General features: G+C 37.9%; 1 pseudogene; it reads left to right on the top strand.

Moving 5' to 3' along the window:
• Nucleotides 1–24,712: 24,712 nt before the first annotated feature.
• On the top strand, nt 24,713–25,122 carry LOC114236292 (GTP-binding nuclear protein Ran-like; annotated as a pseudogene).
• The last annotated feature ends 852 nt before the right edge of the window (nt 25,123–25,974 follow it).

Raw genomic sequence — 25,974 nt, 5'->3', positions numbered from 1 at the left:
AACAATACCCAGGTCAATCTGGAAGCAGAGCCCTGTCTGAATCCCCTACATTGCACAGTTTTAATCCCAACCCAGCAACTCTCCAGGGACCTCAAAGATACTGAACAACTGTTAACACAGGCTAGGAAACTTTGTGTCAGAAGTTGAGGTGTTTACCCCTCTGAATGCCATGGGATATAAAAATGAGATTCTGAGCCTTATATCTCAGTGTCCAAATTCAGATACAGTAGGTTTTGACAACGTGGCTTTTTGCTCTTACTGCTACGTGTGAGCTTGACTTCATCATATGTGTTTATGCAGCTCAGAACTTTCGGAGTCATAGCTGGATAAATATGTATTGAGAATCATAATCTTTTATCTGACCTCTCAAAAAAAAGTTTAGGTCAAAAGAAGTGACTTAAGAGAAGATTGATGCAAAGTCATAGAAGCTGAGACTTAAAATTAACTTTTTTGCCAACGGCAAGGAACATTTATTTAATTTTGCAGCAGGCCTGAAAACCCCAAGTTCATTCTCAGGGCGGCAATTTTTTTTCCATTTTGCCCATGGGTCCTCCGCAAGCTATACTTATATCTTCAAAGGTCTAGGTGATATTTCAATCTTTCATCGATCCCAAGCTAATTTATCGTTATTAAAAAAATTAAGAGCCAGCATATAACATCAGATCTCACTCCTTCTAAATTTGCTCAAGGGGGATTTTGTGTGTTTCTCTTCCTTGCACCTGCTAGAGAATATTTACCTGACCGGTAAGACTTTGAAATCCTGGCTGATTAACATTCTGGAAGAAACTTGACAAAACTGCTGTTCCTGAAAATTTTCACTAGCACACATTCTTCTTAGAAGATAGCATTCTTCAGTCTGCAGTCTGAGTTTTCTCCAGTCTCAGCAGTCTCCTGGCTTGGGGCCACTGTAAACTGGGAGGTCTTTTGTTTTCTCAACCTCAGTTAAAGTGGATGGGTTTAATTGTTATTGCTTCACTCAGAGCACAGCTTTATTACCATTTGATGCAAGCTGTGTATCTTGCCACTCAGGGTTCCAAGGCAGTGATCTCAGGAAATTTCTTTGACTCTGTGCTGGACTGTTCGCTTCATGCTCTTGAATTCTAAGTGATGACATCTCAACTCACCTTGCAAAACAAGAGTAGGAAGGTATGCAAAGGAGACACTAGGGGACCTTGGAAATCCCTTGGTTCAAACTAGATTCTCAAAGTATGAGAACAGGTCTCCAGAGCCATTTCAGTTACATGTATGTCCCAGAATCTGAACTCCACTTGGAAATATACAGAGAGAGAAGAGATGCAATCATTGAAGCATCAGATGGAGTCATGGCTGATCTGTAAAGCTGACCACTTGGAAATTCCTTTCCTAGTCCCTCGGCAGATGAAATCTCTTCTCCCTCACAGGCGGTTCCCTTATGACTCACCCACTCCCATCTTCAGAGGACCAACTGGAGGCAACAATAGCACCACTGTGATCACCAGCATCCTTTCTGGATCAGTGAGCCCAGTGTTGTTTGGTGCCTGGCCCTTGTCGTCATCATATTGCAACGTGGCAGCTCAGCTGCTGGTGTCTCCCTGCATTGCCCTGGCAATCAGATTCAGCGATATGCTGTTCAAACTCAAAGAATTCAAAACCAAATTCCAGAATCTGGCAATATCAATCCTGGTTTATTTTCTTCCGTGATTCATGATAGTCCCCCTTTTAAAATTTGCTCCATTGTCCACAGCCCTAGGAGACTGGTATCTTCTCTTTGTTAAGGTCTTTATCAGAACTATCTTCTGCTCATCATTGCTCAAAATTGCACTCTGTGATATCTAACTATTGGGAAGAAAGCTAGGATTTTTTCAGCCATTTGGAAAAGAATTGGGATTCCTGTCCCATGGTGAGGGGCATGGCTGGATGGGGACCAGTGTGGGGCTTCTGATGGGAGGGGCCCAGGGCAGGCTTCCTCTTGCCCAGATGGCAGGAAGGAAGATTGTATCTTATCCGGAGGTTAGAGAAAACACTAGCCCTCTGCTGTATCCTCATTAACTATGATATATTTAACTGAGATTTATATAAAACTACTTTGGTATCTCTTCCGCAATCCCTGGATCTGTTTGTGTGCCAAGCTGAGTAATTACCATGAACATAAATATGTCTGTCTGCTTTGGTGAGCTCTTACAAGTAGAAAGGAAGGCTTGAGTTCTATTAACCTGTAAGTCTGCAGTTGCACTGGGTAAGAAATATGTTTGATTAGATGCCATGGGGAAGTCTGACCCCCAGTGGCTGTTATCAGCTGCTGCATATCTTCAGAAAGTCAACGTGACAAGAGTTCAAAGCCAACAACAGAATAGTATCTTGAAGCTGTACAGCAATATATGTTGTTGCTTGGTCTTTTGGAACATGTTTCATTAGGAAAAATTGACATGTAACCATTAGAAGAAAGTGTCAATAGACACAGTGAATCAGGTTTTTTAGCTTCCAGAAACACAAAAATGGATTGTTCGTACAAAAGAATCAGTTTATGTTTGGGAATCATTTCTATTTTTATAGCCACCGTGTACCCACAGGTTGTCACTCTGGCTTTCTTACCTCCACAAAATAAAGTTGGTCAGCTTTTTCAGACAGTGTTTCAAGGGTGGCCCCGTTTTCATGTTATCCTCCATTTTTTCAACTTTTTATTTTAAAAAGGATTAGAGGTTCGCAGAAAGTTGCCAACATATTAGAGAGGTCCCATGTACTTTCCACTTAATTTCTCCCTATGGTAACATCTTCCATGAACAAAACTAGGAAATTGATACTGTTACAATTCACCTACCTTATTCAAATCTCACCAGTTTTACCTGTGTGTGTGTGTGTGTGTGTGTGTGTGTGTGTGTGTGTAGTTCTATGCAATTTTACCACAGTCAAGACAGAGAACTGTCCCATCACTACAAAAGATCTCCCTCGTGTTACCCTTTTAAAATCACATTCACTCTCCTCCACCACACCCCATCCCTAACCCCTGGCAATCACTGATGTGTTCTCAAGCTCTATAATTCTGTCATTTTGAGAATATTATACAAATGGAATCATACATTATGTGACCTTTTGAGATTGTGATTTTTTTCACTTAGCACAATTCCCTTGAGATCTGGCCGAGCTGTGGTGTATGTTAATCGTTTGTTCCTTTTTATCGCTGAGTAGAATTCCAAGGTATGGATGTGCAATAGTTTGTTTAGACCACTCACCCACTGAAGGGCGTCTGGACTGTACCCGGTTTTTGCCTATTACCAATAAAGCTGCTATGAACATTCGTATGTAGGTCTTTGCGTAGATGTAAGTTTTCATTTCTCTGAGATAAATACCCAGGAGTGTGATTGCTGAATCATAGGGTTCGTGCGTGTTTAATTTTTTAAGAAACTGCTAAACTACTTTCCCAAGTGGCTTTACAATTTTACACTCCCACCAGGAATATACAGGATCTATTTCCTTTACATCCTTGCCAGCATTTGGTATTGTCACTATGCTTCATTTCATTTTAGCTGCTCTAATAGATGTGTAGTTATCCCCATTTTAAAACAAAAGAAGGTATCATTTGGTTCTTGCCATCAAAACAGCTGCCCCAAGAGAAAAGTCCAGGTAAATCTATGCACAATACACATTCAGTTGTCTGGATCATGTCCTTATTTCCTTGTGATTCAACAACTTCACTAAATCCTATGATGATAAAAGTTCAAGGATGAGATGGACTTTCAAAACACAACAACTTTTGAGTAGACTGGCTGGGTTCCTTTTTAAAACCATTTTTCTCTGGCAAAGTCAGAAAACGTGACAATTACTCAATTAATTGTGTTGAGTTAGGAGGTGACTATGCTGAAAAATGTTTCTAGCAGTGATCTAGAAATTAAACATGCTATCCTCTTACTTTTGTGTTTGCTTCTTGGGTGTATTAATGTTTCATGAGTCCAACCTATCTTTTTTTCAGTATGTTTGACCACTAAGTACAGAAGGGAGAGTTCTGTCGACTTTCCCCATGGGGACTTAGTTATGCAGACTTCCCATTGGTGTGTATTACCTCATTACCTCATTATTACTTCACTTCCTGGGTCCGGCTCAGTGAAGTTTATAAGCCTGAATCCCAACCTCTGTCTTCCCCCAGAATGGAGCTCAGTGGGTCAGCTCCCCTGGTTGTCTAGTGTTGGAGGTGAGAAGCATTATTGCTCTGGGATCTGTTTTTCTGAGAATATGATTTCACATTCTGAGAATATGATCAGCTTTGCATTCTGTGCTCAAAAATTCCCTTCAAATACATGGGGTCCAATGGAAATCCTTTGAGCCACATTTTAGCTTTTATGTATTTCAATTATGAGGAAGAGTGATCTGGGTAACATGAATGCAATCCAATCCAGCCAGTTGGAATAGAGCAGCACCATAAATTTACTAAGACACAGAGAAACAGCCTGCTGGGAAGAAAAAAAGGAATACAGACCTCAATCAATTTAAACTATCACCATTAGAAAGGTATTCAAATCAAAGAGAACCCTAAATCATAAATGCCTACATTTATAGACTCTCATTTGCAAGAAGGAAGAAAAAAGGCATAGAGTGGAAAAAACAGTTGAAAACAAAACTCCTCCATAATCTCCCTCATTTGTCACATGTTTACTTTCAGGCTATTGAAAAGGCACTATCTTTTGAGGAGGAACATACAGAAATATGCTTTTTTCCAGAAACTGTTTTGGTGGAAATGTGTTGATGGACACCAATCCTAGGAGATGTTTCCTTCTGCCCTGCCAGCCTGATGGGGATGGTAAACAGGATTTTTTTTTTTTTAAATCCTTTGAATCTAAAAAGCTTGTAGTTTATTGATGCCTCTTAGTAGATATTGATGACTAACCATGGAAATATTTTGCCTCCTGGTCAGTCTGAACACTTGTCTTCCTTTTTTTGGCACGGGGCGGGAAGTTTTCCCCAGGACTATCACGAGTCTCAAATCTCAGGTCCACAGTTGTCTGTGGCATGTGTTTTTTGCCCAACTTTTATCAAAGAACAAAGTTCAAAGGACATCGGAATCTACAATTCAAACAGTCTCAGAGGAAGACAAAACAGGGCCAGTTTTAATGAGAGAGAACAATGGGAAAAAAATTCCGATGAATAGTGCTCTGTCTTTTTTCTAAGACTCCTTGTGAAATAATGTGAGCATTCTCAGAACGCGTTTTTCTTTCTCTTCTCTCGAGTTATGATCGAGACTTCATTTTGTGTTGCTGTAGGATGTGAAGGTCTCTGCTGTTTTCCCCCATCTTATTGTTACTTCATCTGTTAAGAAAGGTTCACAGTTTTTTTTCCTAGGCTCTTACAGAAATCTAGAGTAAATGAGTTTTGTCTTGAGGTCTGTTGATGCCTTGTTTATCATTCGTCTCATTCTGGGGCTTCTATTATTTAAAATCTTATATTATATGCAGACGACTTAAGATCATTCCAATAACTTAATGATAATATAGCCAGGATCCCTAAATTCAATTAACCACATCCTTTTTTTAGAGAAAAGCATTATTCATATCTCTACTTCCAGAGGAGGGATTATCTTAAAATCATACTACTACTACTAATACCCACTAAAATTGAAGATCCCAATTACTTTCTTAGGTGCTAAAAGTTCTTAATTACAAGAAACTTCAGAGTGATACATGAGGAGTAAGAAAAACCATAAAAATTTTTTTTTTAATTGAGAATTTTCCCCCACTATCTATGCCTTCTACTCCTCCATACTTTAAGCACTGCTGTAATTACCAATTCTCTGTAAACTCTACTTTCTATTTCTTTTATATTTTTGGTCTAAAATGTTTTAAAAATTATTTTCAGGGGCACGCTACTGAAGGAGTGGATTTAGATCATCAGAAAGTTGAAAGGGAATGCTACTTTCTTCATTGCTGCCGGATCAATCAATTGCCCTCTTCCTCTTTCTGCACGTGTTCACCACTCCTTGGCTACTCTATTTTCTATCAGTCTTTTTAATCACCTCATGTTCTCATTTTCTCATTTCAGCCTAGACTCTGTAGGCCAGCCCTTCAACCTTTTTCCATTATCCTTCCTCTGAACCTGCCCAGCAAAACTCCAACTCTAGTCAATTCAACCATCTGCCTTCGCTACTTCTACCCAGTTGGTGCAAAATCCCAAAAACAAAGGGATCAGAGAAGAACTTTCTGAACTCTGGCTGTACATTAGAATCACCTAGGAAGTTTTCGAAAAATACTCTGCCCAAAACAATTAAATCAGCATCTCTTGGGTTGGAAACTGGGAATAAGTATTTTTTAAGGTTCTCCAGGTAATTTATCAGAAGACAGTTGAGACTCTGAAATTACACATCTAGGCAGTTGCCAGTCTTGGCTGGACATTCTTTTTTTTTTTTTTTTTTAAATACATTTTTTAAAATAAATTTATTTATTTTATTTATTTATTTATTTTGGCTGCTTTGGTCTTCGTTGCTGCACTCGGGCTTTTCTCTGGTTGCAGCGAGTGGGGTCTACTCTTCGTCGCAGTGCATGGGCTTCTCATTGCGGTGGCTTCTCTTGTTGCGGAGCACGGGCTCTAGGTGCGTGGGCTTCAGTAGTTGTGGCACGTGGGCTCAGTAGTTGTGGCACACAGGTTTAGTTGCTCCATGGCATGTGGGATCCTCCCGGACCAGGGCTCGAACCCATGTCCCCTGCACTGGCAGGCGGATTCTCAACCACTGCGCCACCAGGGAAGACCTTTGGCTGGATCTTCATCTTCATTTTCCTTCTCCTCTGCCCTAGTCCCTTTTATCTTTTGATCTAAACTTTCTCCCTTCACTTCCTTAAAATAACTGATATTAGAAATAGATGCCTTTGGTTTTTTACGGAACTAAAACAAATCATCTTAAAATTTGTATGGAGACACAAAAGACCCTGAATAGCCAGAGCAGTCTTGAGGGAAAACAATGGAGCTGGAGGAATCAGACTTCCTGACTTCAAACTACACTACAAAGCTACAGTAATCAAGACAATATGGTACTGGCACAAAAACAGAAACACAGATCAATGGAACAAGATAGAAAGCCCAGAGATAAACCCACGCACCTATGGTCAACTAATCTATGACAAAGGAGGCAAAGATACACAATGGAGAAAAGACAGTCTCTTCAATAAGCGGTGCTGGGAAAACCAGACAGCTACATGTAAAAGAATGAAATTAGAACACTCCCTAACACCATACACAAAAATAAACTCAAAATGGATTCAAGACCTAAATGTAAGACTGGACACTATAAAACTCTTAGAGGAAAACATAGGAAGAACACTCTTTGACATAAATCACAGCAAGATCTTTTTTGATCCACCTCCTAGAATAATGGAAATAAAAACAAAATAAACAAATGGAACCTAATGAAACTTCAAAGCTTTTGCACAGCAAAGGAAAACATAAACAAGACGAAAAGACAACCCTCAGAATGGGAGAAAATATTTGCAAATGAATCAACGGACAAAGGATTAATCTCCAAAATATATAAACAGCTCATGTAGCTCAATATTAAAGAAACAAACAACCCAATCCAAAAATGGGCAGAAGACCTAAATAGACATTTCTCCAAAGAAGACATACAGATGGCCAAGAAGCACATGAAAAGATGCTCAACATCACTAATTATTAGAGAAATGCAAATCAAAACTACAATGAGGTATCACCTCACACCAGTTAGAATGGGCATCATCAGAAAATCTACAAACAACAAATGCTGGAGAGGGTGTGGAGAAAAGGGAACTCTCTTGCACTGTTGGTGGGAATGTAAATTGATACAGCCACTATGGAGAACAGTATGGAGGTTCTTTAAAAAACTAAAAATAGAATTACCATATGATCCAGCAATCCCACTACTGGGCATATACCCAGAGAACACCATAATTCAAAAAGACACATGCACCCCAATGTTCATTGCAGCACTATTTACAATAGCCAGGTCATGGAAGCAACCTAAATGCCCATCGACAGACGAATGGGTGGTACATATATACAATGGAATATTACTCAGCCATAAAAAGGAACGAAATTGAGTCATTTGTTGAGACGTAGATGGATCTAGAGACTGTCATACAGAGTGAAGTAAGTCAGAAAGAGAAAAACAAATATCGTGTATTAACGCATGTATGTGGAACCTAGAAAAATGGTACAGATGAACCAGTTTGCAGGGCAGAAGTTGAGACACAGATGTAGAGAACAAATGTATGGACACCAAGGGGGAAAACCACAGTGGGGTGGGGATGGTGGTTTGCTGAATTGGGCGATTGGGATTGACATGTATACACTGATGTGTATAAAATCAATGACTAATAAGAACCTGCAGTATAAAAAAACAAACAAAAAAACCAACTAATACTAAACTTTCTTTGGGTTATTTGTATGGAAATATGTTAATATAAATGTTTCAGACATTACATGAAATTTCTAAAAATCTTGTATGTTCTGGTATAATATTATAAGACATAATTCTAGTTATTACTTTAAAATGTATATCTCAGAAATAACTCAATTTCCTTGTCAATTGCATTATTATGAACTTTCATCAAATCTTTAACCGTGGTCATTTTTAAGTCTTTTGTTATTTACAGACAGTTCTGGGTGTACTCTGATGCTATTGCAAAAATGTTCCTATAAAAGGGTTTCATCTTTAAGGAATTCATGGAAAAGACTCTGACAAGTACAGGTTTCTGGTAACTGACTATACTGCTGAACTGAATGAATAAGCATTTTCAGAACTCTAATGGAAAACTGATGAATTCATAAAAGTGCTAACAAAAGATCAAGATAAAAAAAATTAATTACATGGGACTGAGTGAACTGATGAGGATGATTATAATTTTCATGACTTTCTGTTTGAATAAAAAAAAAATCCCACAAGGACTCAGAGGCAAGAAATATACAAATCAATTTTCACTGCAAAGTAAAGGAGCTGTTACAGTGGAGGATTACTGGACTGAATGTCAATATTATGACATAGTATGAGTGTGTTTTGTGTTTGGTAATTGCAATCATTGTTGCTTTTGTTGTGGTCATCCATTTACAATGCTTGGTGTCAGTTTATTTATCTCTTGTAAGAATAAAATACAGTGTGTGTGTGTGTGTGTGTGTGTGTGTGTGTGTGTGTGAATAAATAAATAAATAAATAAATAAATAAATAAAAAGATAAAGGAAGGGCCACACTCCTTCCAGAGCTCTACAAGAAAATCCTTCTTTGCCTCTTCCAACTTTTGGTAGCTCTTGGAGTTCCCTGGCATGTTGTAGCATAAAAACAATCTCTGCCTCCACCTTCACAATACCTTCTTTTTAATGTGTCTCTTTGTCTTCTTTTATGTCTTTTAAAGGATACTTGTTATTGGAGTTAGGGCCTGATTTAAATCCAGGATCGTGTCATCTTGAGATCTTTTACTTAATTACATTGGCAAAGACCCTATTTCCAAACAAGTTCACATTCACAGGTACTGGGGGTTAGGACTTGGACCTATCTTTTTGGGGCCACTATTCAACACACTACAGATGAACATATAAAATCCTTTGCTATCTTTTTACTTTCTTTTGAATTTCTTAACTCCATCGTTTCCTGACATAAAGGGGGACTGTTTAAAAGCTTGATGACAATTTCATTGTCTTTTCTTTGTGAGTTGATCTTTTTGCCTAGATGCCTAAATGATTCGTTTTCCTTTAAAATATAAATATTTTAGTAAAATGTATCTCAGTGTTGAATGTTTTGTATCAGTTTCCCCATATATGTAGAATGCCCTTTCAATATGTAGTTTCAAAATTTTAATTAAAGCAGTTTTTCTTGAATTAAAAATTGTATTAATTAAAAAAAAAAAAAAGAAATAGATGCTTTTGGGAGGAAATTCCAGCTATTCCCTGCTCCCAATCCAGACCCCACCAGCCTACTTGCCTACATCTGTTTTCATCCCTAATCCTTACCTTTCAAATCAAAGCAACAGGGAATATTTTTTTTAATTGAAGTATAGTTGATTAACAATGTTGTGCTTATCTCTGCTGTACAGCAAAGTGACTCAGTTGTACACCTAAATACATTCTTTTTTTAATATTCTTTCCTATTATGGTTTATCACAGGATATTGAATATAGTTCCCTGTGCTATACATTAGGACCTTGTTGTTTATCCATTCTAAATGTAATAGTTTGCATCTACCAACCCCAAACTCCTAGTCCATCCCTTTCCCTCCCCCTCTCCCCCCTGGCAACCACAAGTCTGATCTCTATGTCTGTGAGTCTGTTTCTGCTTTGTAGATAGGTTCATTTGTGCCATATTTTAGAGTCCACATATGAGTGACATCATATGGTATTTGTCTTTCTCTTTCTGACTTACTTCAGTTAGTATGATAATCTCTAGTTGTATCCATGTTGCTGCAAATGGCATTATTTCATTCTTTTTTATGGCTGAGTAGTATTCCACTGTACATATGTACCACATCTTCTTTGTCCATTCATCTGTCGATGGACATTTAGGTTGTTTCCATGTTTTTTCTATTGTGAATAGTGCTGCTATGACCATAGGGGTGCACGTATCTTTTTGAATTATAGTTTTGTCTGGGTATATGCACAATAGTGGGATTGCTGGATCATATGGTAGTTCTATTTTTAGTTTTCTGAGGACCCTCCATACTGTCTTCCATAGTGGCTGCACCAACTTACATTCCCACCAACAATGTAGAAGGGTTCAACAGGAAGATCTTTTTCAGTCTCAAATAATCTCACTGCCTGTGCTCTGGCTCCCATCCCCACCTACCTCTCAGCATCCTTACTCCATCTATTTCTTCCATATTATTCTAAATGTTCCATCTCTCCTTATCTTTGAGTTTTTTCCCATCAACGTCTAAACATACTCAAATTATCACCACCTTTAAAATACTGCCTCATCGATGCATTGTCCTCTTCCTGTCCTCTTTTCCTTTTCAGCTGAGCTTACTGAATGACAATTTCTAAGTTTTCTTCATTTTATCATGCTCTATTCACTTCTCAAGCTATTGCAAACTTGGTTTCCAGCCTTAAATATGATTACATATTCTCTCTGAGGCAATAATTAACTCTTCATTGTTAAATCCTAAAGACATTTTCTATCCTTATCTTTCTTGACCTCTCAGCATTGTTTCAGCTCATTACTTAATTTTTTGATGCTTTCTTTGCCCTTGGCTTCTGAACATTTCCTTAAGGGAGTCCTGTTTTGGCCTTTGGTTTCTCCTTTTCTCTCTCAACACATTTTCCTTTTGTAGGTTAATTAACCCCCCTGGCTGCAGTTACTGTTTACATGCTGATGACTCCCAAGTCACCTGTGCATCCCACAACTCTCTCCTCAACTCTGGAAAAGCTCTATTTGGAGACCTCAAAAGGACTTCCAATTCTTAGCGAAAGTAGATTCTCTCCTCTTTACCAAAGTCTACTCTTTCACTGTTACCAATCTTAGTGAACAGATGGCCACTATCCAGCTGCAAAAGCCAGAAACAGAGTCTTACAATTCCACTTCCTAGAATCTAATCTTAGTGCTTTATGTCCCTTTGCCATCGTGTAGGCTCTTCTCACTTCTTAGATTTCAGAAAGACCATCATGGTGGGCTTCCTACTTCTGGGCTGGCTCCTATCTAATTGTTTTTCCATACTCCTTATTTCCTGTTCCTCTTCTTCTGGACTTGAAGATGTTCATTTGGGTTTTACTGGGAAGAAAAAAAAAGGGGATGAAAAACTAAAGGACACATGAAGAGAGAGTTTGAAGTGATGATCCACAGGCCTTATCTAAATTGCAAAAGAAACGGAAACAAAAGGTCATAGACAGATTAGAAGAACAGGAAGGTCAGTGTACTAGAGATTCTGAAGTTGAAGAACTAGTGAAAGAGTGAATGAGCTGGTCAGGAGAGGAATTAAATGAAGTCCTTTCTTTTCACTTTTAAGATAGACTTAATTCCTACTTTCACTAAAGCATCCCTAGGTAGAGTCTAAAACATTTCAACACAAACCTGCAAAGGAAGTAGATAATGAAGTCTGTGAAGAATGGTCTTGGTAGTAATTGGGTAAATGCTTATGGTATGAGAACCAGGACCAATGGGAGGAAACTGGATGCTTTCTTACTACTCTATGTCAAGCACAGATTAAACACAAAAAGAACACCACATTGTTTTCCAAAATATAGTCCTCATGTGAATATATTTATAGAGAGACAATCAAACTTCTGGAGAGCATTTGCCTTTCAAAAAATTTTAGGTAGATTAAAAAAAAAGTGATTGGAGTCTTTAATCTTTGTAACTGTGAGTGAAGTGGTAAAAACTCATGACCACTTGAGAAAAAGTTGAAAATCCAAGCATATCTGCAAAATTTCTCCAATTTGAGGTTGGCCTACCTTTCCAGCTTCAACTCTCACCCCAGCTCCCTTTACTGCTGACAGCCCAGTGAGACTGAATTACTTTTAATTCCCCAAACACTATATTGTTTTCTCATTCATTTTGGTGCCTTTGACTTTGCTTTAACTTCCTTCCACCTCAACCCTCTGTTGAGCTTGCTGTGCCAGGAAAATGTAAGGAACATAGGAAATTCTGATTGAATGCTTTGGGAATAAAAGACAAGGATTTGGGTAGAAAAACTGCATGTAGAAAGGCACCACTTGTAATCAGTGTTGTGATTTTTTTTTGTTTTATCAGAGAACAGATTGAGTTTTAATTAAGATGAAATAGTGAGACTACCCAGAGGCATTTCCACAGCCTTGGATTTACAGGTGTTAATCTGGTTCTGGGAGAGTCCAGAGCTATGGCTGTGTGGACCCTGGGGTGAGTGGGACGCTGTGCTTCTGGGGTGCTTGGGGCCGGCCTGCCAGGCCACACGGTGCTGGTGTGGGGCTGCAGCTCTCCCTTCATACTACCCTTGGCTCACCCTCCTTGATTCCCAGCTCTGTTCAGGAGCCCAGGTTCCATCACAGGTTAATGCCCATCAGTCCCACCATCTAAATAGAGATTTGACTGCGTCTTATATTCTGACCTTGCTATTGAATTTCCCACCTTCTCTGAAAATTGCAGATACACATGGAAAATCCCAGATGTACTGTCCTAGGTAAAGAGATGTGGAATCGCCAGGTCATTGGTTTTATAGATAAGTCTGAACAGTTTTTTTAAAGTTGTACCAATTTACATTGCTACCTGCAGCTTCTGAGTTTCAACTACATCTTCAACACCTGTTATACCTGCCTGAAAAATAACCTTTGGTATTTCCATGAGTGCTCATCTGCTAGTAATGAATTACCTTGTTTTTGTTTAACTAAAAAATATTTTTATTTTCCTTTAAAAATTTTTTATGAAGGTAAACTTATATACAGATTTTAAAATACATAGGTCTTTAGTGAACAGTTTGATAAAGTTTTCACAAGCATGTACACCCATGTAACCAACAACCCAATTAAGATCTACAGCATTGACATCACACTACAAAGTGTCTTCAAGCCTCTTTCCAGTCTACCTTCCCCACCTCCATAACCCAAATGAACTACCATTTGGATTTCAATAACCACAGATACCACTGAAAAAAAACAGAATAACAGTACATACTCTTCTGTGTCTGGCTTCTCTTGCTCAGCATGCTATTTTTGAGATTTGTCTATAATGTCACATGTATCCGTAGTCTGTTCCTTTTTATTGCTGAATACCAGTCCACTGTGTGAATATACCACAATTTATTTATTCATTCTCCTCTTGATGGACATTTGGCTTACTCCCAATTTTTGCTATTATGAATAAAAATGCAATACATATCTTTGTGCCAATCTTTGGATGGACACGTGCTTTCATTGCTTTGGGGTAAATCACTAGAAGTGAAACTGCTGCCATAAGATAAATGTATGTTTAATTCTATAAAAGCAAATGCTAATAACTTTCTCAAGTTGTACTATTTTATATTCCCACCATACTGTATGAGAGCACCAGTTGCTTTGCATTCTTTTCAACAATTGAAATTTATAGTCAATTTAAATTCAGAAATTCTAATCAGTATGTACTGGTAATCACTGTAGTTTTAATTTGCATTTCCATAATGACTAAAGCTGTTGAGTATGTTTTACGTGTTCACTGACCATTTGTACATCCTCTTTTTTTTTTTGAAGGATCTATTTTCATATTTTTCTTACTTTTAATGAGTTGCTTGCTTTTTGTTATTTATTTGAAAAATTTTGATTTGTATAATCTCGATATGAGTTCCTTCTGTCATATGTCTATTTTGAATATTTTCTCCCCATCTGTGCCTTGCCTTTTCATTTTCTTAACAATATCTTTTGATGAACAAATGTTTATTAATTTTGATGAAATCCGGTCTCTCAAGTGTTTCATTTATTGTTAGTGATGTCTATATTCTAAGTAATCTCTCTACTTCAATGTAGCAAAGATAACCTCCAGGTCGCAAAGAGCTTTATATTTTAAGCTTTTATATTTAAGTCTATAATCCGTCTTCAGTTGAGATTTCTGTATACTGTGAAATACAGGTCAAGGTTCACTTTTTTTCTATAAAGATATCCACTTAAACAATAAGATTGATGATAAGATTTTTCTTTCCACACTAGATAACAATAGCAACTTTGTCAAAAAATCTATGTGTGGATCTATTACTTGACTTTCCATTAGGTTCCTTTGGTCTACTTATCTATCCTTAAACCAGTACCATATTATCTTGATTATAGTACCTTCATATTAAATCACAAAATAAGGTAATATGAGTATTCAAACACTGTTTCTATTTTTCAAGATGCTTTGACTATTCTAGGACCTTTAAATTTTCATATAAATGGTATTATCAAGAAGTCATATACTGCAGTTAATTGCATTTATAATTTCTAAATTTCACATTTAGGTCTATGATTGCTTTTGAATTAACTGTATGTATGGATCAAAGTTTCTTTTTTCCTTTTGGGTGATTAATTGTTGCTGCACCTTATGTTGAAAAGACTATGCTTTCTCCATTAAATTGCCTTCACATCTTGGTCAAAAATTAATGAATCAAGTGACATTAGCCACGTGATGGACTAGTAGACTACAGGCCCTCCTTCCCCCACAGAGACAAACAGTTAACAACAATATATGAATCACAGTACCTCTCTGAGAACTCTAGAGACCAGTTGAAAGCTACAACATCCAGGACACTGTAAACCAAGAATGGATTCCAACACAAGGAGTAGGAAACCTTGTGGCATTTGGCATGGCCATTCGTTCCCCTCTCCCTTATGCAAAATTGCACGAACAAGTGGGAGGAAACCTTCTGTACCAGGGCTCCTCCTTCAGGATGAGAACAGAAGAGTGGATCATCAGTCTAACATTCTGGCTTCTCTGGGGGCTTCCCAAGTGACTAGTTTCTGTCTTGTCTGACTCATAGTGCTGAAGGGACCACTGCTAGAGTTTGGGAGCTGCTGAAAACAGATATGAGCAAGACACTGAAGTTGAGGGAGATGCCAGGGTGAGTAAGAGAGCAGATAAAGTTTGAGAGGTCCTAGAACCTCCAACTGGGGTGATGGTGAGGATCTCTCCCTGTATGAAACCAGTGAGCAAAGACTTGGAGAGGTGGTTGTTTTTTCAAATGCCCAAAACCCAGCAAAAACTTAAGAGGCCTACAAATAGGGAAACATTGGGTCAGTCAAGGAACATAATAAAATTCCAAAAACTGACTCTGAAGAGACACAGATCTGTGAGCTGCCTGACAAAGGTTTAAAATAACTGTAAAGAGGGAAGATGTCACATGCCACAGAGCAACTAAGTCCATGCACCACAACTACTGGGCCTGCACTCTAGAGCCCATGAGCCACAACTACTGAGCCCGCGTGCCACAACTACTGAAGCCCGCACACCTTGAGCCCATGCTCCACAACAAGAGAAGCCACTGCAATGAGAAGCCCATGCACTGCAAGGAAGAGTAGCCCCCACTCACCACAACTAGAGAAAGCCTGCACACAGCAACAAAGACCCAATGCAGCCAAAAATAAATAAATAAATAAATTTATTTTAAAAAAGAAATAACTGTAAAGAACATAAAGATGCTCAATGAAAACTATAAAACATTCCTGAAAGAAATTTTAAAAGGCAAATAAATGGAAAGACATTCCATGTTCATGGACTGGAAGACTTAATATTGTTAAAAATGTCCCTATAACCCAAAGCAATCTATAGAGTCAATTCAATTCCTATCAAAATCCCAATGGCATTTTTTTACAGAAATAAATTTATGCAAAAACTAATATTGAATCTCAAAGGACTCCAAATAGCCAAAACAATTTTGAAAAAGAAGAACAATGTTGGAGGACTCACACTTGCTGATTTCAAAACATATGACAAAGCTACAGTAATCAAAACAGTGCGATACTGGCATAAAGACAGACAAATAGACCTGTGAAATAGAATGAAGAGTTCAGAAATATACCCTCATGTATACGGAAAAATTATGTTTAATAAGGGTGCCAAGACCACTCAGTGGGGAAAAGACAGTCTCTTCAACAAATGGTGGTGGAAAAACTAGATATCCACATGCAAAAGTATGAAGATGGACTCTTACCTTATACCACATAGAAAAATTAACTCAAATACATTAAAGAACTGAACATAAGATGTAAAACTATAAAACCCATCAAATAAAACATAAGAGAAAAGCATGACATTGGACTTGGCAATGATTTCTTAGATATGACACCAAAAGCACAGGTAAAATAATCAAAAATAGACAAATGAGACTACATCAAACTTTAAAACTTTTATGAAAAGGTCAGAGTTTGTTTTTTGTTGTTGTTGCTTTGTGTGTGGTGTTTGACTATAGTACAGTGGTTTTTTCCTAAAAGTTTTCTCTCTTGTTAGGCTGCCGCTTTTCTGGTCCTTTGGTTTTTGTTGTCATTGGTTTCTGTGCTTCCCACTTCCCCCATGACTGTGGCATTTATTGGTTGCCAGTTTCTTCATCTTCAAGTATGGGGTATATGAGGCAAAAAGAAAAGCAATAAAACTCACTACCATTAATTCCTCGTGTTCCAAAATCCTTAGCCAGTGTCTTCTCTCCACCTTTGAGTCATTATATGTTTGTTTCATATATAACGTGCAATTTTAAGCTGTACTTAGTCAGAGGAATAGGAAAAAGTATGTCTACTCCATCTTCACAGAAGTGGAAATACTTATTTTTTGGTCTTACAAAATTTTTTAGTTATTCTTGATCCTTTGAATTTTCATGAAAACTGTAGAATCACCTTGTCAACTTCTAGGAAAAAAAAATTCTGGGCTTTGATTGGCTTTACTCTGAATCTATAGATGAATTTGGGGACAACTGCCCTCTTAACAATATTAAGATTTGTTACCCATGATCACCAATAGAGCTCTCTTCGTATTTGTGTCATTAGTTTTTCTCATCAATGTTTTGCAGCTTTCAGCATACAAATCTTACAATATTTGGTTAGATTTATACCTAAGCATTCCCTGTTTTATTGATATTGTAAATAGTGCAGTTTTTTTAATTCTAATTTTTGACTTTGTATACGTCCATTGTAACTTTCAAGTTGCTAAATTCATTTATTAGTTTTCACATCTTTTATGTAGATTCCTTAGGTGTTCCACATAGATGATCCTGTTGTCTGTGAATCAAGACAGTTTTATGTTTTCTTGTCCAGTCAGGATGTCTTTTACTTTTTTCTTGCCTAACTGCACTGTTTAAAACCTGCAGTACAATGTTGAGTAGAAGATGTAAGAGTGAATATCTATGCCTTGCACCCAACAGTATAGATCAGGCATTCAGTTTTTTACCTTTATGTATGTTATGTAAGATTTTTTGTATGTGCTTATCTGGAGGATACTCTCTTCTATTCTTCCCTTGTTGAGGATTTTTATCAACACGTTACACTACAATAGATGCTAAATGAAATTCTTCAGGCTTATGAAGAATTATATTAGTTAGAAATTTGGATCCATAAAAAGAATCAACGGGTTTAGGAAATGGTAAATATTTAGGTAACTATATAATACACTGGGGTTTTTTTCCTCTTTCTAAATTATTTGAAACAAAAATTGATTTTTAAAGAAAAATAATATCGTGGCGTGTATAAATATGTAGTAGGAAAGTATATGACAACAATAGCACAAAGGATTGGAGGGATGAAATAGGAAGAATGCTATCATACATTTCCTACATTAAAATGAGCTGATACAGTATCAATCTATATAACATCAACATATGGCAAGCTGTAATAAATTAATAATAATAAATTAATACACTCTGCTTAATTAATATTAACTCATACACGGCCTTAACTAATAAATAATTTTTTTCCTTTAACTAATTCGTTTCCGTAGGCTCAACTTTTTGTCTTTCAAACACACAAACAGCCTTAGTACTTTCCGCCTAGAACATCATTCCTTTCAATCTTGGAGCGTCAGGCTCCTTCTTGTCATTTAGGTCTCAGCAATAAGTTACTTCTCAGTGATGACTTTTTTCACAATTAAGCTACAAAGCTCTCCTTATGTATATTTTATATGTAAGATTATTTTTTTAATGTTTATTTTCTCCCTGGCACCACATTTGTTTAATACCTCCTCACTACTATTCATTGCTCTTTGCACCTCTGGCTCCTGGCACAATGCTTATATAGTTGTCTCCCCTTATGGGGCATACATTCCAAGACCCCCTGTGGATGCCTGAAACCACTGATAGTATCAAACCCTATATATACTATGTTTTTTTCCTATACATACATACCTATGATAAAGTTTGTTATAAATTAAGCACAGTAAGAGATTAAAACTGATAACAAAATAGAACAATTATAACAATATACTGTAATAAAAGTCATGTGAATGTGATCTCTCTCTCTCAAAATATTCTCTCAAAATATCTGACTGTACAAACTTGATGCCTTTTACATCTTAACTATGCACTTACCACGCATTGTAACCATAACTTTTGTAGTTTGAGGGGAAACAAAACTAGCAAAAATTTCTTTTTCCTTCTTCACAGTTTCATGGATAAAAGAATTGTTCTTACTGTAGATCTTGGCAACCTCAGCATACAAGTTTTTTCTGTCCTTATTAAACCAAGAATTTTCACTTAAAAGGAGCACTTTTCAGCTTCTCTTTGGCATATCTGAATTGCCAGCCTCACTACTCTTGTGCTTTAGGGCTGTTAAATAAAACAGGGGTTACTTGAACACAAGCACTATGATAGCGACAGTCCACAGTCAATCTGATGACTGAGAAGGCTAAAGAGATTAATGGGGTACGCTAGACAAAGGGATGATTCACATCCTGGGGGAATGGATCTGGACGTCAGGAGATTTCATCACACTGCTCAGAATGGCATCCAATTTAAAAGTTATGAATTGTTTATTTCTGGAATTTTTCATTTAACATTGTTGGACCATGGTTGACCACAGGTAAGTGAAACTGAGGAAAGGCAAACCATGGATAAGGGGAGACAACTGTTCTTTATAAGCCCCAAAAGTCTTCATTTCATGAAACTGGGCATATGCACCTGGGGAAGAACCAAGTTACAGGCATAGTCTCTAAGGACATCACTGGAATCTAGGTTCAAACTGATGGGGAAGCCGCTGTGACCGTTTTCTCCTTGGCAGCCATTACACTCAGCTGGCAAATCAAGACTAGGTGACTTTTCATCTCTTCTCCATTAAGTCCTTTTGGTGAAAATTAACAAGTAGTCAAATGATCAAACTCTGTGCATCTACAAATGCAAAGAGAAGAAGAAAGAGCCACATTCATTTATGAAACTTTAAGTAATTTACAGTTGGCTCTAGCTCAAAATTATAGCCTAAGGAAAGATGTTAGTTTCTCATAGCTTTCAGCAGAAGAATTTTCTCTTTTGTAAATTTAATTCACACTTTTCGTGCAGAGATGGCCTTTCCTGGATTTCCTACGGCAATCCCAATAGCGGTCATCTCTCCCACTCTCAAGCTATGTGTGCTAATTTATTTTTCCAGATAATATGGCCACCATACCTTTTGGCATTTTTCCATAATATTTCTTATATCTAAATTGCTTCCTGCTACTGTCCACCAAATAAATTGCCCCTTCTTTTCACTTTCTTCCAGACTCTGGTTACTTTATTTCTAGATAACTCACCTGAGATTTATTGCACACTTAGTCTGTACCAGGCTTCATATTTAGCTTGTACACACTTCAGGTCATTGAAAAGTTTCATGAACAACTATGAGATCCGTTTGTTCATCTCTTACTTTAACGAATGAAAAACTTGGGTGAAAGGGTCTTAAGTAATATTCCTAAGGCTACATATCTAATGAATGACCAAGCTGGGACCCAAAGTCAGGTCAATCTGACTTCAGAATTTGCGATTGTAATCACTAAGTGATGCTATCTCATTCATCTGTACTTAATTTATTTTTTATTTAGCCTTACTCATTTCCTACCCCAAGTCCCATTTGAACTACATTCTATGTGTCTTTTACTCTAAATATTTCCATTGCACGGAGATTTCATATTTCATTTTCAAAATTCTTTATAGATTCTCCTCCCTTTTTTATTTCTTATATTACTTAGCTCTTTTTAAAAAAAGAGACTGTGCCTACACTTTTCTCTTTGCCATGTGCTATTTTAAAATAAGGCTCAGAACTCCAGGAAGTTCTGTGGGAGTTCAGATGGAAATCAGAGTTTCCACAACACTGCAGATATTCTTTGCAAAACCCAGAATTCTCCAGAATGGTAGCCTTTCTTAGGTGTTCCTCCAGAAAAGATGTCCCGGTTACCTCAGTAAGAAATGAAGCCTTCAGACAAAGCTATTTGGAATGTGGTAGCAGGCCTTGGTATATCCAAAGATTTCTCTAGGATCTTGAGGAACTTTACTCCCCTCACATTCATCTCTTGTTAGCAAAAGATACTCAGTGAATTCTTACTTGAGGACATAAATGGCCTGAGGACAATCTGTTCAAAACTTTTCTGGACTGCTTGTCAACTTGTGTGCAATCCAGGGCAAGAGCCATGTCTACCAAAGGTGAATCATTAAGCCTGGAATAGCCAGCAGGAGATCTGAATTCTTGTCTTGGCTACTGTTAAAAATAGCTGACTATACCACAGGCAATTCTCTTCAGCAGCCTGGGATTCAGAACACTATTTTCCAAAAGTAGATAAATGCTAGCAATTAAATGATTTCACATTATAATGCAATCCAAAGTCTAGTAGAGACAAGTATTCTGGTGTGTCTGTGACGGTGACTCTAAACGTGTTATCTTTTAAAAAACATTTCCATATAATTGGCCCAATAATCTGCTAATCGTGACACTTGTCAGTCATGGAGAAGCTGCTGTGTAGGTGGGTTTAGGCCACCTACAGTTCGAGCCACAGGGCAGCTTTGATTTGTGTTGCTGCAGACGAATTCCTGCAGCCAGCTTGGACACTGGCCAAAGAGGCACAGTCTGCTGCCTGCTGTACACACAAAATTCTTGATTGTTTGATGAGAAAGGGAGTATTCTTTATCTTGTTCTCCCCACTGTAGTACGGACAGGGGTTAGAGGGGACAGACAGACAACTTGTGGGCTGAGCGCTGCAGATGGCTGTCCTCCAACGCAAGCTCCTTCCCTTTCTCTGCCAAGCAGACCTCCGTAGGGATGCTGCTAGGCCATCCAAAGTTTAGCTCTACTGACGTGGGACTGGAAACTGGACAAGAAATGGAAATGCACTGTGACTTCCTCTGTCCTCTTCTGTTCCTTGAGCCAAAGAGCAAATCAAGCTTTGGTTTCAGGAGGAAAAAATATGAGACTGAAGGAAAGAGAAGGTGTTAGTTTCTTCACCCGATTTCCCCATGCCTGCTCACTTGCGGTCACTACCTTAGTTACATGAAACATCTGTTTCCAGGTAACCCGACAGATCTTGAGAATAGCACCTTGGAATTCTGTCTCTTTTGGGTCCTTCTGAAATGTTCTCACAGAGTAATGTGGTTGCTTTTTTTTCAACAAAATGTTTCTCCTTTCTAATTCAATTCTCTCTTTAGTTTGCTATTGGAACCAGAGACAACGATAATTTCGTTGGAAATTGAATCAATTGAGAAGCACTGGGAATGACTACGGTTTTTTTTTTTTTTTTTTTTTTTTATATAATTTTTTTTTTTTTTTTTTTTTTAAACCTTTGAATTGTACTTTTTTTTTTATTATTTATTTATTTATTTTTGGCTGTGTTGGGTCCTCGGTTCGTGCGAGGGCTTTCTCTGGTTACGGCAAGCGGGGGCCACTCTTCATCGCGGTGCAGGGACCGCTCTTCATCGCGGTGCGCGGGCCTTTCACTATCGCGGCCCCTCCCGTTGCGGGGCACAGGCTCCAGACGCGCAGGCTCAGTAGTTGTGGCTCACGGGCCCAGCTGCTCCGCGGCATGTGGAATCTTCCCAGACCAGGGCTCGAACCCGTGTCCCCTGCATTAGCAGGCAGACTCTCAACCACTGCGCCACCAGGGAAGCCCTGACTACGGTTTTAACCTCAGGTTGGGTTTCTTGGAATTCTGGGCCAAGTCCCTTTCCCAGTTGCTCACAGGAAGTTTCAACGGATGTCATTGGAAATTGTATGTGTGTACGTCTGTGTGTAATTTAGGTCACAGTGGGGTCTTAAGGATCCAGAAAAAACTCTTGTTTTTTTCTAGCGACTACCTCACTCTTCATGCCCAGCTAATATTTGGATACATGTGATGCTGATGAACCAGGAAACCATTCCTATCTTTCTCAGCTTGAGATCACAAAGCTGTTCCCCTTATGGGGGAAATCAGAGAGATTTTTGTTCACACATCAATGTTTTACAGGCATAGACCTTTCCAAAATACTCTTTCACACAGTCAGGATGCATATTTAGATAATCAGCTGATATAACTCAGAAGAAATTATTTATTCGCGCTTTATAATTTTTTTACTTCAAATTTTAAGGGAAAATGATTGGAGTTACCCTCATCTAAAAGGGTAAAAAACTCTTAGTATACAACAAAAACCACACTTTAATCCATTTCCTTTCATTTAACCAAATTCACAATTTATCTTGCTTCATTCCAACTAAACTCTAGTATTTAATGACGGGAGAATAGATGAAGCTCCACATTTTCCTAACTTCTCCCAAGCCCCTTTTATAACCTGTCCTTTTGTCTTCTTTCAACACAACCGTGGTAAATTGTGCAAGTAATATCTTCAAGGATGTGATGAGAAACTAATTTCTCAAGGAGTACAAGTTAATATGTTCTACCTCTATCCTCTACCCTAGTTCTTTTTCTCTTCCTCTTATTTGTCTGTCTTCCTTGGACACATTCAATCTATTTTCTTTTCTTCTAGGCTCTCCTTTGAATTCTCATACAATGTTGGCAGGCTCCCTAATGGCTTTCCTAGTCCCATGTAGACAAGATACAGAATAATTCCAAAGCTGTGGCTCTAGTCTCTTCCTCCTCTTTGAAGTGCAGTATGAAGCATAGGATGGACCTGGTAAATTTAATAACTGCTCTTGTTGGATTAAAAGATCCAACCTGACAGTATTGGGTCCTTAGTTTTCCATAAATCTGCCTCACTCCCAGTGATCCTTTTTAAATTTCTGAAATATTGATTACTATTTATACTCATCCACCCCCAAAATAAAAGCAAAATGCAAAAATCCTGAGCAACTTCATGGTTCTAAACCAGCCATAAAACCCATCATTCTGACTTCTGTTTCTTTTCAGGCATTATTTGGCTCTTGTTCTAATTTAAAACTCTGGTTTGCATCCAAATCTTAGTGAAAATTAAGCCTTGTTTTTTTCTTTCTTCCATGTTAGGTTTTTTCGCAGAGTATATTTTATTCAGTCTGGCAGGTTTTTTTGTTTTGTTTTGTTTTTGAAAACTAATTTCCTGGCTCCTCTGGCCCACAAGCTCCCCTGCTCCTAACACACACAAAATGTAGAATTTGTTCACTGGACCCTGTCTCAGCAGAATCTGTCCTCTGGGTTCCCTGTCTCATTTTAGTAGCTCTTGATGCCTCCTCTCTTGTCTCAGTGACTGTTCACTCTAGGTAAGCGGAGGTGAACCCAGAGTGGAAATGTAAGGAATATCCAGTGTCTAGTCAAGATTCCTTCTCCAGAAATAGTGACCTTCCAGGTATTACCAACTTCATCTCAGAAGGCAGTGGTTCATCAATTCTGGGTTGTGAAAAAGATACACTCCATGAATGCAGGAATTCCTACCTGCTTTGTTCATAGCACTTGAAACAGCACCTGGCACACTAGATGTTCAGTAAGTATTCTGTAAATGAATGAATTAGATATCCATGAATGAGGCATCCATTTATGAACTGAATTTTGTTTTTAATTCAAAAGAAAGTTCAGCAATTTTAGGTCAAAAGGCATTTTCATGCTGTAGTATTTGACATTTTAAGGGTTCTCATTTTCATCACTAACAGAGATTATATAAAAACCAACCAACAATCAAGCAAACAATGGATTGGGCTTAGCCAGGTGAGGAACAGAGAGAGACACTTCTGGAAGAACCATCATGATGGCTGCCCAAAAAGAATCCCAAGTTCTATTTAAATATGAATCGGTTGGTGATGACAATACTGGTAAACTATACTTTCAAAGTGTCATTTGACTCATGAGTTTGCGATGTAGTCACTTTCATTGTTGAAGGCTATCACCCCATGTTTCATAACAACAATAGACTTTTTAAATTCAATGAATTAGACATACATTTGGTAGCCTGAGAAATGGCTATTTGATCCAAGCCCAGCAAGCCATTATAATGTTTGATGTGACATCGAGAGTTACAAGTGTGCACCTAAGTGGCACAGAGAGCTGGTAGGAATATATGAAAACATCCTCATCTAATTGCATGGCAACACAGTGCGTATTAAGGACTGAGAAATTAAGGAAAAATCCATTGTCTTCTAATGAAAGAAGAATCTCCAGTAATATGAGATTTCTGCCAGGAGTAACTACAACTTTGAGAAGCCTGTCCATTGGCTTGCTAGGAAACTAACTGGCGATCCTGACTTGGAGTCTGTTGGCATGGGTGCTCTCACCCCACCAATCATAGTCATGGACTCAGTTTTGGAAGTTCGGTATGAGCACGGCTTAGAGGCTGCTCAGACTACTATTCTCCCAGAGAGAATGATACCCTGGGAGAAAAGGAAGCTGAAGTCCGAGGTCTAGTTTTATAGGCAACTGTCTTGTGATGTCCAGTAAGCAGTGTGTTTGCGACTTTATTACACAGCTAACCAGATATATCCTTCATCTTTATGATGCTAAATGAATGGGATTTGAAATGAATGTGGCAGTTTAAAAAATTACCTTTATATTTTATTTCCATATTTGCCTGTTTGGACTCCAGTTGTTTCTTTCCTGAGTTTCAAATATAAGACTGCTATGGTCACAGCACACACAGAAACACACAAAAAATCAGTGGGTTTGGACTTTTCTTCTGGAATTGGACCATATATAGGTAAAGAAAATATCACTGGGGAAAACCCCTAAATGTCCAATAGGTTAATAAATTAGTAAACCATGCAACAACTGGTTTAATATTTTCCAGTACTCAAAATAGTGATTATTAAAAATTTTAAATAGCATGAGAAAATGCTTATGCTAAGTTGTTAAGTCAGACACAAATTGAATATACATATAGTCACAACTGTAGTTCAAAAATAAATAAGCCTAATGGGAAATACATTTAAAAAGTTAACATGATGAGATTATGGTTAGCTTTTTTTCTTTTTCTTTTTCAATATATTTTTAAATTTTGATAATTAATATATGTAATTTTAAAGAAGGAGAAAACCTTTTATTTCAATTGACAAAAAAAAAATCATCAAGTGTGTAAAAATACTTTGAAAGGGGCTTCCCTGGTGGCGCAGTGGTTGAGAGTCTGCCTGTCAATGCAGGGGACACGGGTTCGAGCCCTGGTCTGGGAAGATCCCACATGCCGCGGAGCAACTAGGCCCGTGAGCCACAATTGCTGAGCCTGCGCGTCTGGAGCCTGTGCTCCGCAACAAGAGAGGCCGCGAC

The sequence above is a fragment of the Balaenoptera acutorostrata genome, chromosome 21, assembly GCF_949987535.1.
Source record: "Balaenoptera acutorostrata chromosome 21, mBalAcu1.1, whole genome shotgun sequence".
Lineage (NCBI taxonomy): Eukaryota > Metazoa > Chordata > Mammalia > Artiodactyla > Balaenopteridae > Balaenoptera > Balaenoptera acutorostrata.
This window is presented reverse-complemented; position numbering and strand designations above follow the sequence as displayed.